At 49.6% G+C, this 13,228-nt stretch overlaps 1 protein-coding gene across 3 annotated transcripts in view; it reads right to left on the reverse strand.

Annotated features, from left to right (window-relative positions):
- Positions 1-5,987, reverse strand: part of MICAL3 (microtubule associated monooxygenase, calponin and LIM domain containing 3) — a 157,006-nt gene extending 151,019 nt beyond the window's left edge. Inside the window, exon 1 of one of the 3 annotated variants that reach the window (XM_059887146.1) lies at positions 5,500-5,987. The gene's annotated coding sequence lies outside the window, so the exon portion shown is untranslated. Of the gene's footprint in view, positions 1-4,262; positions 4,569-5,119; positions 5,203-5,499 lie in introns of those variants that run through there. The other 2 variants (XM_059887147.1, XM_059887148.1) reach the window with 2 other exon arrangements.
- Between the last annotated feature and the right edge of the window lie 7,241 nt (positions 5,988-13,228).

Here is a 13,228-nt window from a genome sequence, read left to right on the forward strand (position 1 = left end):
ACACAGAGACACTAAATGTTTACATTGAGGTTACACCGCAAACTCAGAGGCAAGGTGACCCCAGGCCAGCTGGTCTGAAAATTCCACAGAACAGGTGTCCCAAATTTCTGGTTTGGAACCCGCCTGATCCCTGCTTCCCCTCTTTCCCTACTCTCTGTCCCAATTCAAATAAATCATTTACACGTCCACGTTGGGCAGATTTCTAACAAAGTTTCCCCAGACCTCTGTCCATCACACATCTTACCCCTTCAGGGCTGTGACTTATTTAAACTGTTCTTATAACTGTTTGAATGGGGGGAAAGTTCCCAAAGTTGTATTCCCTACGCTGGAAAAATTAAAGTTCCCTTAGAAAATACAGTTAAAGACAGAGTGCTATTTCCACTAAGATTTCTGATGCTTCTTTAGAGACAAATTAAAGTTTTCCCAGGACTGTGATTATAGCACATATAACTAAAAGATCAACCAGAGTTTCCCTGGTGGCTCAGTGGTAAAGAATCCATCTGCCAATGCAGGAAACAAGGGTTCGATCCCTGATCTCGGAAGATCATAAAGCAACTAAGCCCACGTGCCACAGCTATTGAGCCAGTGCTCCAGAGCGTGGGAGCCACAACTATTGAAACCCACTCACCCTAGAGTCTGTGCTCCACAACGAGAGAAGCCGCTGCAAGGAGAAGCCTGTACACCGCAACCAGAGAGTAGCCCCAAGAAGCAACGAAGACCCAGCGCAGCCAAATAAATAATTAAATTATAAATATATATATATACACACACACATATGTGTAAAGATCAGTCAACAGCTATTCACAAACTATCCGCCATAAGCAAGGAATTTACCAAAATTGACACCAGCTTACAACGAGTAAAAAAAATCCACACAGCATGAAGTTATTCAACGTAATTTTGATCCTTGTGATTTTTCTGGTTTCTAGGGCCAAGAAAACAAATACCCAGATAATTTCTGGGATTTCTTTTCTTCTCCTTTACATTGATTCCTTCCAGTCTTGAAAGGTTTATACCCAACAGCAAATGAATTTTTAAAACTATGACCCATCACTTTAGCAACTTGCACATAGGCATTTGTCTTCCACAGATACACAGATTATTTAAAGTTACAAACATGGTGTGCTTGCTAGTTTATATTCTTTTTCATTTTATAAGTCTTTCCCTATTTCTCTCTGTATGTGTCTGGATGTAAGCGTTCACTGAAACACAAAATATTCCATTATACGGATACACCACAAAATTTTTAAACTGTTCCTCTAATGTGGGAACATTTTAGTTATTTCTATTTTTTTTCTATTATAACTAACACAGTCAAGGATATCTTTAATGTATTTAGAATTTTTAAAATCTTTATTAAATAACTTCCTTGGGAAAAATTCCTGGGTATAGTACTTTTATAGCTTTTCCTAGTATCATGTTGCATTCCTCCCAAATTTTACCAATTTACATGCAACCCACAGTAAAAAGCACAATTTTACAGCACCCTTAGTAGCATTAGAGGCTATGTTTTTAATTGTTACTTCCATCAGCAAGAAGTAAAGCAGAGTTGCTATGATCTTCACTTTTGATTACTGTCAGTGAGGAACATTATCTGTGTATTTTTTCTTATTCATTTACTCATCTGAATACATTTCTTATTTCTTTCTTTAAAAAAAATCATTATTTACTTATTTACTTGGCTGCACCAGGTCTTAGTTGCAGCATGCTGAATCTTTAGTTGCAGTGTGAGAACTCTTAGTTGTGGCATATGGGATCTAGCTCCCTGACCAGGGATTAAACCCAGGCCTCCTGCACTGGGAGCGTGGACTCTTAGCTACCAGACCATCAGGGAAGTCCCTCGTTATTTCTTTCTAAAATGCTGGCCATGAACCACCAAACTGATTTCATGACCCACTAATGAGTCATAATCCACAGTCTGAAAAAAATGTAAAACAGGGTTTCATTTCACACTGCAGTCTCTGTTATCCCCTCCAATGAACTGATACACATGGATTAAGCCAAATCAACTGGACACCTGCCCCCAGAGGCCTGTGAAATAAATCGCCCATTTTCAGAGACTAGATATTGGTGGTCATGGACAAGCAGGTGGCAGTGAGGACTAAGACGTGCTGTCGCTGTCGCAAGTGGCCATCCGGGGGCTAGCTGCCTTCCCAGGGTTTGCCTGGCCTTTCCCTGAGATGTGGCAGCTCTGTGGTGTCATGTTGGGAAAGGGCATTTGGGCCTGAGGTCACAGAAACCCCTGGGGGCCATCCTTCATGTGGACTAGCCCAGAGCATCTCCAGTCCAACCAAGAGGCTAGAGCAGCGGGTGAATTATGCCCACACCCTGGCCGTGCCAAGTGATTACGGGGGAACCAGAAGGAGGCCCAGGCTGGGTAAGCAAAGGCATTGTCTCAGGAGGTCAGATCACTCCAGAAAGAGACATGAGAGTGCTTCGTGGACCAGGCAGGCACTGGGAAGAGGCCCCTCTAGGTCAGCACCCAGGGATGCTGGAGGGTGAGTCCAGGCAGGAATGTGGGAGAGCTGAGGTCATCCTGGGGACACCCGTCTCCCAGCCACTCCCACAGTGATCCACATCAGGTGGCTGTATGACCTTTAGACAGGTCCTAATTCTCTTGCCTATGGATGAGGGGAATGACCAAGCCTTGCCAGGGGTCTCAGAAGAGACAGTACTTTTATGCCAAGCCATCAGGGAGACCATAACCAATCTCTATCAGCCAAAACTACAGCAAGCACCTTGAGAAGCTGTTGACTGGTGGAGTTCTGGCTCCAGGTCAGTAAATTATGCTTTCTAGTGTGTCTACATTTCTAATGTCTCATGATCAGAACCTTCCGGCCTTACCTAATTTCCTTGAGCACCTTAGGCATTGCAAACTCAAACTTGCCTTCCACCCCCTTCATAGCACTTATGAATATTCATGAGGTGTCCTTAGACCGAAAGCACTGGAAAAACCTGTTCCGACAGGTGGGCTCTCCTGTGGGCAGTAGTAACTGCAGAGAAGAGGTGACCCTGGCCCTTAGATATTCAGGGAAATCCCTCAAATTCAGGAGGAGTTCAAGCTATGCTGAAGGGTTTCAGGCCTGAGAAAGATAAGAATTTCTAACTCTTAGGTGTTCTTAAGTTGCTTCTCCCTTCTTCAGAGTGGCTACCACATTCCTAATTGTGGTGTCCATCCTTCTTTCTAAGTGTCCAGCCTCCTCGCAGCAGGGGGGAGATCTACACGTGACCCTGACAACTACTAACAGGAAGTCCATCACCTACAAGAGGACACAGCTCTCAGCCTGCGGACTTGCAAAAGCATGCTTCTCTTCCCCCGCTTTCCCTGGAATACAAATCAGAGCATTTCATTTAGTGAGGAGACCTGTTCTCAGAGAGATGCTTCCTCCTTCCTCTGAAACGGCACCTTCACCCTGAGCCTCTCTGAGGGGCTTGAGCATGTGGACTGGCGCAGCAGTCACACACCTGCCCTAGACAGCTGCTCACAGGAGAGAGAAAGCCATAACCAAGCTCACCTGGGAAAACACCATCCCGATTGAGCAGAATGGTGGGCTGCAAACTTAGCTCGTTAGAATCACCCTGGAGCTTACAAAAATTGGCTGTGTCTCAGACTAATTAAGCCAAAATCTCTGGAGATGGGACCCAGGCATCAATATTTTATTTTATTTTACTGGGAATTCCCTGGCAGTGCAGTGGTTTAGATGCTGTGCTCCCAACGCAGGGGGCACAGAGTCGATCTCTGGTTGGGGAACTAACACCATGTCTCTCAGCTGCACCACTCAGCAATAAATCAATATATAAAAAATATTCCTGGGCTTCCCTGGTGGCTCAGTGGTAGAGAACCCGCCTGTCAATGCAGGGGACAGCGTTTGGATCCTTGACCCAGGAAGATCCCACATGCAAAAGATTAACTAAGGCCGTGTGCCACAGCTATTGAGCCTGTGCTCTAGAACAGGGGATCTGCAACTACTGAAGCCCATATGCCCTAGGGCCTGAGCTCTGCAACAAGAGAAGCCACTGCAATGAGAAGCCTGCGCCCCACGGCTAGAGAATACCCGGCTCTTCCCAACTAGAAAAAAGCCCATGCAGCAACGAAGACCCAGCACAGCCAAAAATAAACACATAAAATTGAAAATATATATATTTAAAAAAAAACAAATTGAAGTATAATTGACCTACAGCACTATCTTAGCTCCTGGTGCACCACATAGTGATTCGGTATCTCTATATATTACAAAATGACCACAGCCAGGCATCAGTACCTTTTAAAGCTCCCCAGGTGTTCCAACATGCAGGCCGGGTTGAGAACCGCTCCCAAAGGTGCAGCCTTCTGTTGATCTCTCATTTAGCAAGACTTCACCCCTCTCTCGAAAGGAACCTTTATAACAGCGAAACCTCTAAACCGTTGATCACAGTAACAGACCAATTAGAAGAACTTTGGGGGTGGGGGGATGGGATGATGGGGACGGATGAGCAGACAAGGAGAGGGCTTTACATCCAGAGGATATTTTACCATGGAATCACAATCCTTGGATTCTAAACAAAGCCAGTCTCCAGGAAGGCATTCGGCCCCTGCCTCGCTTCCGGAGCAGCTGAACTTCACACCCTTTGTCAGAGCTATCCGAGAGAAACACCTGCGCGGCAGCCACCGCGGCCCCCGGTGCGGTCACGCGCGCCGGGTCCAGCCCGGGGCTCCGGGCTTGAGCGCGCGGCCTCCGCTGGCCGGAAGGAGACTCCGCGGTCGGGGGAGGGGGCACGGCCTCGCTGCGGAGGTGATGGACGCGCTACCCCCAGCGCCGGCAAGGGCATCCGGCAGCCGCTGTTTGCGCGGAGGCGGCTGGGAGCCCTAGCCCCGCCGGCTCTCGTGTAGGTTGCGGTGGGGGGGCGTTTGCGGGGACCCGCGCGGTGGGGCGCTATCGGTAATGGAGGCTCCGAGACGGCGCAGCTGCGCTAAGGGCGCGTTTAGGAGACGAGATAATAATACCAAGATGTCAGAAACGAAAAGCCTTCCCAGCCACAAGCGATTTAAAGGTGTGACTTTTGAACGCAGCAGCAGTCCAAACAGCGCTTGACCGTGTGGTGCGGAGACCCGCCCAGGAGAGGACGGGGCGGCACTCACCCGCGGGCCCTCGGGCCGGCGGTCCTCGGCGCGCGCAGGTGCTCCGGCCGCTCGCGTGCTGAGCGCGCCCCGCCGGCCCCAGGCCCAGTCCACGCCCGGCTCCGGCGGCCGGAGAGCGCGACTCGCGCGGCGCGAGGAGGAGGCCCGGTCCTGCCGCAGCCTCCTCTGCGCCCGGCTCCGCGGTCGCTATGGAAACCAGGCGCAGCCCGAAAGGTGACACAGAGAGGCGCCCCGGGCCCTCCCGGCCTCTGCGGGGCCGGGCCAGGTCTGCGGTGGTGGGGCTTCCCGGGCCGCACCCTCAGAACGTCCCCTCCACCCGCAAACAGACCCTCCCTTCCCCGTCCTCCTGGCCTCCTCCCTCGCCCCCTCCCCAGCCCCACCTCAGTCCTCTCGGTTCCGTGGAAATGCTGGCTCTTCTCCGGCTCTTCCAGTCGGAGACCCCGGACGCTGGGCTGCTCAGCGACCTGCGCCTCTGCTGGGGTCCGGACCCGGCCTCACTCTGCACGAGCACTGGACTGCAGCGGCCCGCGGACTGGAAAGCAATCTGCCAAGCCCTAAGGAAGGCAGATGGAAGGCTGGAGAGCTCGGAATAAATTCCTCAGCATTTGCCTATTATAATCGGAGCAGAAAGAAGCCTTAGCGATGATCGCGTCTTCAAGGATCGTTGGCTTCAGTAAGACATACATCAAGCTGAGTGGCGGAGAGCAGAGCGACTCCAGCAGCACCCTCAGGACAGGGCTGATGCCTCCAAGAGCCCCGCGACTCCTGAGTGTCTCTGTTGCTGCCTGATAATCCCACCGTCCCTACCTCTTTTTCCTTTTTTTTTGGTAATACCACCTTCTATCAGATTATGTTAACACCTCAGGCCTTTTAAGGTCTGCATAGTATTCTGGGGCACAAGTGTCCTATTTAATATTTATTTTATCTTTTGGCTTCACTGGGTCTTCGGAACTGCCAGCCCTGGCTTAGTTGCCCCTCAGCCTGTGGGATCTTTGTTCCCCAACCAGGGATGGAACCTGTGTCACCTGCTTTGGAGGGCGGATTCTCGACCACTGGACCGTGGGTGCAGTCTCCCTCCCTGCCACCTTGGCTCTTCTGTTGTCCACAACCATTAATGTGAGTTGCCTGAGCTCCAGGATCCCTGTGTGGCTCAGAGGTGTTCCAACTTAGCACCCAGAGTCCTTTCTTCGTCTCAGCACTCTGCCTCCGTGTCTGCTCTACCTCAATCTGCAGGTGTTTTGCTCCAGTTCCAAAATAAGGGAAGGAAACACACTTTTATGGAGCTCTGACATTGTGCCTAGGCTATTCGTGGGTTATTTCGTTTAATCCTTGGGTCAGCCTGTGAGATTTTACATCACTGTTTTATGAGCTAAGAACATAAGAACACAAAGAATTTACTTACTTGTGTAACCTACACAGGCAGATCAAGGTAAAGCTGGAATTCCCACCCAGTCCTCTCTGACACACAGAACTGACACACAGTTGAAGGCAGGAGGCCATCTGGGGTTGGCCCAAGTTGGGGAAAACTTCCTAGAATATCTAGAATCCCACCTTTCATTCACTTATTTATGAAAGTAAAGGCCCCCGGCTAGGCAACAGCTGCTCCAACAGCTCTGCAGCCTCAGGAGCCACAGGAGCAGAGAGATAGGGACCCATCTGCGGTTCCTGGTGCTGCCCACACAACTGGGGCCGTCCATGTGGTACACCGTGGACACTGGAGTCCATCCACCAGAAGATGGAGAGGGCCTGAGCTCTGCTCCCAGGGATGAGGGGCCCAGCAGCTGTGCCAGTTTAGCTTGGAGACCTCTGCTGTCAAATCTCTGATGGACTGTCCCAGGAAGGAGAGGAATGTGGCCCTCCATAGGGCAGGAGCAGGGCCACTAGAGACGCAGGTCAGTGGAGCCAGCTCTCTGCTCAGTCTGAGGATTTCCCATCACTGCTGGCTCACAACAGGGTGATCCGCAAGTGAGCTCAGGAAAATGCAGGGTCCGTGCAGCCAAGAGCTTGGAGGAGGATACCCTTCATTCTCCAAGGCCATCCTCCACATGTATGGCCCAAATTGATGTGGGTGGCACCAGACACCTGCTTTGGGAAACGTTGACTCTGTGACTTCCAGTTCCCTTTCAAATCAAAGATTCTGTGACCTGTCAGTGTCTGTTTTTCTTGTACTGCTATTTCACTCCAGTAGATAATGTTTTTAGTGCTTTTGACTCTTTGACTCCCAAAACAATTCAGAATGGTTCGTACTATTAGAATGCATATTTTTTTAAAAAAACAAAAATTTTAATGAAAAAATTGAATCCAGGAGGATCTCTAGGAAAAAGTGAGTTGCTACAGAATTCAGGCACTAAATGAAAAGCAAAATTTGTTCCAGTGAAAGTCGCTCAGTCATGTCAGACTCTTTGCAACCCCTGGACTATACAGTCCATGAAATTCTCCAGGCCAGAATACTGGTGTAGGTAGCCGTTCCCTTCTCTAGGGGATCTTCCCAACACAGGGTTCAAACCCAAGTCTCCTGCATCGCAGGCAGATTCTTTACCAGCTGAGCTACCGGGAAAGCCCATGTTTGCTCCTAGTCTGGGCAAATAGAGGCAAGTGTGATGTTATTGGTTCTCACTGTTCAGGAAGGGGATGCCCACACTCCACTGGCCTCAACTTCCCACTGGGACTAAGAAGCCCTGAACGACAGGAACAAGTTCTTCCCTTCATTTTATTTAACTTTTATTAAAACTTTTTAACATTTATTTATTCAGCTGCACTGGGTCTTCGTTGTAGCATGCAGGATCTCATACTTGTGACGTGGGATCTAGTCCCCTGACCCAGGATTGAACCCTGGGCCCCTGCATTGGGAGCTCGTAGTCTTAGCCACCCCCAGGGAAGGCCCCTCCCTGCCTTTATGCCCTCCCCTTCAATAACATGCATGGGAACATTTTATACAGAGTTGGTGCTTAGTGTGTTCTAATTGACTTGACTTACTTTTTTTCACCACACTGTGAGGCTTGTGAAATTTCAGTTCCCTAGCCAGGGATTGAACCTGGGTCACAGCAGTGAAAGCCCAGAATCCTAACCACTAGGCCACCAGGGAAATCCCTTTTTTTGTTTGTTTGTTTTATTTTCTTTTTTTCAAAATTATTTATTTATTGGCTGTAATGGGTCTTCAATGCTGCAAGGGGTTTTTCTCTAGTCGCGGCAACCTGAGGCTGCTCTGTCCTTGCAGTTCTCAGGCTTCTCATTTCGGTGGCTTCTCTTGTTGATATGCTACATGGGCTCTAGGGCGCTCGGGCCTAGTTGCTCTATGGCACGTGCGATCTTCCCAGACCAAGGATCAAACCCATGTCTCCTACATTAGTAGGTGGATTCTTTACCACTGAGCCATCGGGGAAGCCCCTGTTTTTCACTTTTCTTAAAGATGGACTATGATGCTTTCTCCCTGGGGCCTGGTAGAAGCAGTGTCCTGGTCAGGCTCTCAGCCGTGGCTCTGAACTCACATGATACTTCTCCGGGGAGGGTGGAAGGGAGGCTGGACCTGGCTGTAGTGGGCCCCAGGCTGCCGTGGTGGCGCCCACTGGTCCCTGCTCATGTCTTCTGAGCAGGTTTCCATCCTCAGTGTGTCTGTGCTGCAGAGCACAGCTGCTCCACACACAGGCCTGCTTCCCTCTGGAGCTGTGGTCATGCCCAGTAGTAACAAGAACCAACACCGCTATTTCTCCTGCTTAGAACACAAGTCCCCTGTTAGGTGCTCATCCTGCCACTGCTGTTAAGCAGTTACTTACTTCTCAGCTCTTTTTCCAGGTGAGGAAATGGAGGCACACAGGCTCAGGGACCTACTCAAGGTCATAAGCCCCACGGCGACCTTAGCATTCCGGCTCTAGGTCTGTGCTCCCAACCACATACCCCCTGCCCCTCGGCAGGTATCTGTATGTCCTTAATCAAGTCACCCTGGGACCAAGATCCAAAGTGAGGTTTTCTTGGTGAAAAGACTGCTGGTGCTGTGTTCTCTGCCCTCCTCTTTCCAGGCTCCTCTCTTCCCTGGAGACAGGCGCTGAGGTGGCCCTGTGTTTCCCTCCCCACCCAGCTTCCTGGGAGGGCTGCTCTCCAGCCTGCCCCCAGCTCTGCTTGGCTCAGGGCTTTGGAATGAAAGACACAAGACTGAGCTCCTAGGAGTGACTCACCTCTGCTTGGAGGGATTACTCACCTCTGCTTGGAGGGCTTTCATGCCACTTAGCCATTCCTTCTCCATTTTTCCTAAAAATGCCAGATGGTCTATATTTTATTTTAAAATCAGCAGGGGGACTTCCCTGGTGGTCCAGTGGTTGAGAATCTGCCTTCCAATGCAGGAGATGTGGGTTTGATCCTACATCCTACATGCCGCAGGGTAGCTAAGCCCATGTACCACAACTAGAGAATCCCCCAGACACAGCAATGAAGACCCAGTGAAGCTAAAAGAAAAAAAAAAGAAAGAAAGAGTAAATAGACTTTTTCATAGACTTTTCTTTGGGTGATTGTCAGCACAACTCGTCCCTTCACCTCCATCTCTCCCACTGTCCTGGGATCATTACAACCACCTGGGCAGGTACTGCAGACCCTGAAGGCCTGGGTCGCTCTCCACCTGTGACCTGTAGGTAGACACTTAATAGGAACCTCCTGATCCCACTGTCTCAGGCTGTCTCAGGTCCAGTGGAACAGGGCCAGATCAAGCCCTGGGTGTGGCTTCCAGGCCTGGGTCGGCAGGAGCAGGTCTGTGCTGGGCATCTCCTGCTTCTGCTCCTGGTAGACTCAGCTAAGCCCAAGGGCAAGAAGACACTGAGGGCGTGCCCACAGGAGGCACGCCCTCCTGTGAAGTTTCCCACACAGCCAAGAGTCAGCCCTTTCTTCCACTCAGCCCAGCCGAGTCACTGGCACCAAGCACACTGTCTGGAGTCATATGAATCTCATGCCCGTGAATGTTCTCTGTAGGAGGCTCCCAGGCTTGAAGCAACAAGCAAGCAAGTCAATACTCTTCCCACCTGGACACCATGGGCCTGCGGGCCTGGGAGCAGCCAGGCTCCCCCGTGGACTCTGTCAAATCTGCTGAGACAAAGGCCAGATGGAGGCTGGATTTCAGGGGTCACGCAGAGAGCATCTGCTCTGTTACAGGGTGGCAGGAAGTGCAAGGACCCATGGCTTCCTCTGTCCATGGGATTCTCCAGGCAAGAGTACTGGAGTGGGTAGCCATTCCTTTTCTCCAGGGGAATTTTCCCGGCCCAGGGATTGAACCTGGGTCTCCTGCATTGCGGGAAGATTCTTTACCATCTAAACTTCTCTTTACCAGAGAAGCCCCATTGAACAGGTTACTTCACCCAGGTTACTTCAAAAATGTCTTTAGACCTAAACTGAGAAGGTCTGGATTTGAGTTCCAGCCAGATTACCTATTAACTGCATGGCCCTGAGCAAATCAATGAGTTTCTCCAAAGCACAAATTTCGTTATCTGTCGAATGGGAATGGAAACATGTTTCCTTCACACAGGAGCACGTGAGGATCAAATAACAGCACACATGAAAACATTTTGTAAACTGTAATCTCTGGAACTGTCAAGGGTCGTATAAAATGCTGTTTATTGCAGTTAAAAATGATAGTTTAAGTAGTTTGTTCCTCTACTCAAGTTTTGACCAGAACAGTGTGAACAGTAAACAACGGTGAGCTTTGATTTTCTCTCACTTTCTAGTCCACGTTCTGCCCCAGGCAGGCAGGAGCAGCAGGCACTGAGGGTCGGGGTGGGGGGGCGGGTGGCACGGCGCAGACCTGCAGGGCACACAACGGGTAGGAAAGAAACACGTACCTGTGTACTCGTCGTGGTCAGGGGCTGGATCCTGACAGACTTTAGGGTGGGCTGGAGGGGGCCAGCCCCCCACAGAGCTGACCATCACCTAGCGAGAAGCACAGTGGATGCTGACCCGCTGACAAGCCTCCCTACCCACTGGGCTCCCTGCCCTGGGCTGCTCAGAAAACCCTGGTCACCTCTACTCTGGACCTTGACTGCAACGACCTTGGAAGCAGCTCACTGGTGGACTTGGGATCTCTTCAGTATCCACAGCCCCCGTGTTTCCATTCAGACTCCCAAGCAGGCAACACTGGCTCACAGAAAAGAAGCCTACATTTTAGGTATCAGAAACCATCCTTTATGCATCCCAATGCCTTTGTGTCCGGGACAAGAGTTCCAGCAGTAAGGATGCTGCTGTTGCTGTTACCAAACAAAGTTCATGTGCACAGTGAGGGCAAATAGAAAGATCGGAGTTTGAAGCAGAGGGATGTTTATTGCAGAGCCCAACATGGAGAACAGATGGCTTATGTTCAAAAACACCGAACTTCTCTATGATTTTGGGGGGGAAGGTTTTGGGTTTTCTTTTTTAAGTATTTATTTATATGTATTTGGCTGCTCCAGATCTTAGTTATGGCATGCAGGGTCTTCGATTTTCATTGTGGCATGCAGGATCTTTTAGTTGAGGCATGTGGGACCTAGTTCCCTGTCCCTGCATTGGGAGTGTGGAGTCTTAGCCACTGGACTACAGGAAAGTCCTGAAATGTATTTCTTAAATAATGAGACTTGAAAGTCAAGATTACACCTTGATCCATGGGCTGTAGGATGGATATTGTGTTAGCAGGCAGGAAAACAGCATTCATCTCATTGTACATCTATCTCCATCAGAGCTCCTGGTGACCAGGTTCCTTGTCACTGAGCAGTAATATTTTTGGAAGGAATCTCTTTTTCTGAGCAGTAGGTCTCCGCAGAGGATTTAAAATATTAGTTGAACCATGCAGTAAACAGAAGTGCTGTCAGCCAGGCTTAGTTGTTCCATTTGTAGAGCACAGGCAGAGTATGTGCTCTTAGGGGCCCTAGGATTTTTGGATTGTAAATGAGCATTGGCTTCAAGTCACCAGCCACAACAGCCCCAAGAAGAGAATCAGTCTGAAAAAAAAGAGAGAGAGAGAATCAGCCTGTCCTTGAGGCTTTGAAGCCAGGCACTGACTTCTTGCTTGCTGTGAAAGTCCCAGATGGCATTTTCTCCCAGTAGAGGCTATCTCATCTACACTGAAAATCTGCTGTTTAGTGTAACCACTTTCATGAATGATCTAAGCTGGATCTTCTGGCTAAGTTGCTGCAGCTTCTACATTAGCACTTGCTGCTTCACGCTGCACTTTTATGTTATGGAAATGGCTTCTTTCCTTAAGCCTCATGGACCAACCTCTGCCAGCTTCAAACTTTTCTTCCGCAGCTTCCTCATCTCTCTCACCATTCAGAGTGTTAAAGCTTTTCTGTGGATTAGAGTTTTATTAAGGGAATGTTGTGGCTGCTTTCATCTTCTATCCAGACCACTCAGACTTTCTCCATATAAGCAGATATCATATCAAGTGTTTTCCTTACTTATCATTTGTGTGTTCACTGGACTTGCACTTTCAATTTCCTCTAAGAACTTCTTTGCATTCACAACTTGGCTAGGACTTCCCTGGTAGTGCAGGGGATAAGAATTTGCTGTCAGTGCAGGGGACACAGGTTGGATCCCTGGTCCAGGAAGATTCCATGTGCCTCGGAGCAACTAAGTCCGTGCACCACAGCTACTGAGCCTGTGCTCTATAGCTCACGAATCACAACTGCTGAGCCTGCATGCAGCAACCACTGAAGCCCAAACCCTAGAGCCTGTGCTGTGAAACCATAGAAGCCACCACAGTGAGAAGCCCAAGCACCACGAGAAAGAGTAGCCCCTGCTTGCTGCAACTAGAGAACGCTTGCACACAGCAACAGAGACCCAGAGCAAACAAAGCAAACAAGAAAACAACTTGGCTACCTGGTGCAAGGGGCCCAGCTCTCAGCGTATCGTGTCTCAGTTTTCTTGCTTTCTTTTTTTTTCGTTTTGTTCATGCTACATGGCATGTGGGATTGTGGTGCCCCACCAGGGGTTGAACCCACGCCCCCTGCAGTGGAAGTGTGGAATCTTAACTATTGGACCACCAGGAAGGTACCCCCATCTCAGCTTTCGGCATGCCTTCCTCACTAAGCTTAATCATTTTTAACTTTTGAGTTAAAGTGAGACGAGTGACCTTTCCTTTCACTTGAACACTAGTAGGCCTTT

Source organism: Bos taurus, chromosome 5 (genome assembly GCF_002263795.3).
Source record: "Bos taurus isolate L1 Dominette 01449 registration number 42190680 breed Hereford chromosome 5, ARS-UCD2.0, whole genome shotgun sequence".
Taxonomy (NCBI): domain Eukaryota; kingdom Metazoa; phylum Chordata; class Mammalia; order Artiodactyla; family Bovidae; genus Bos; species Bos taurus.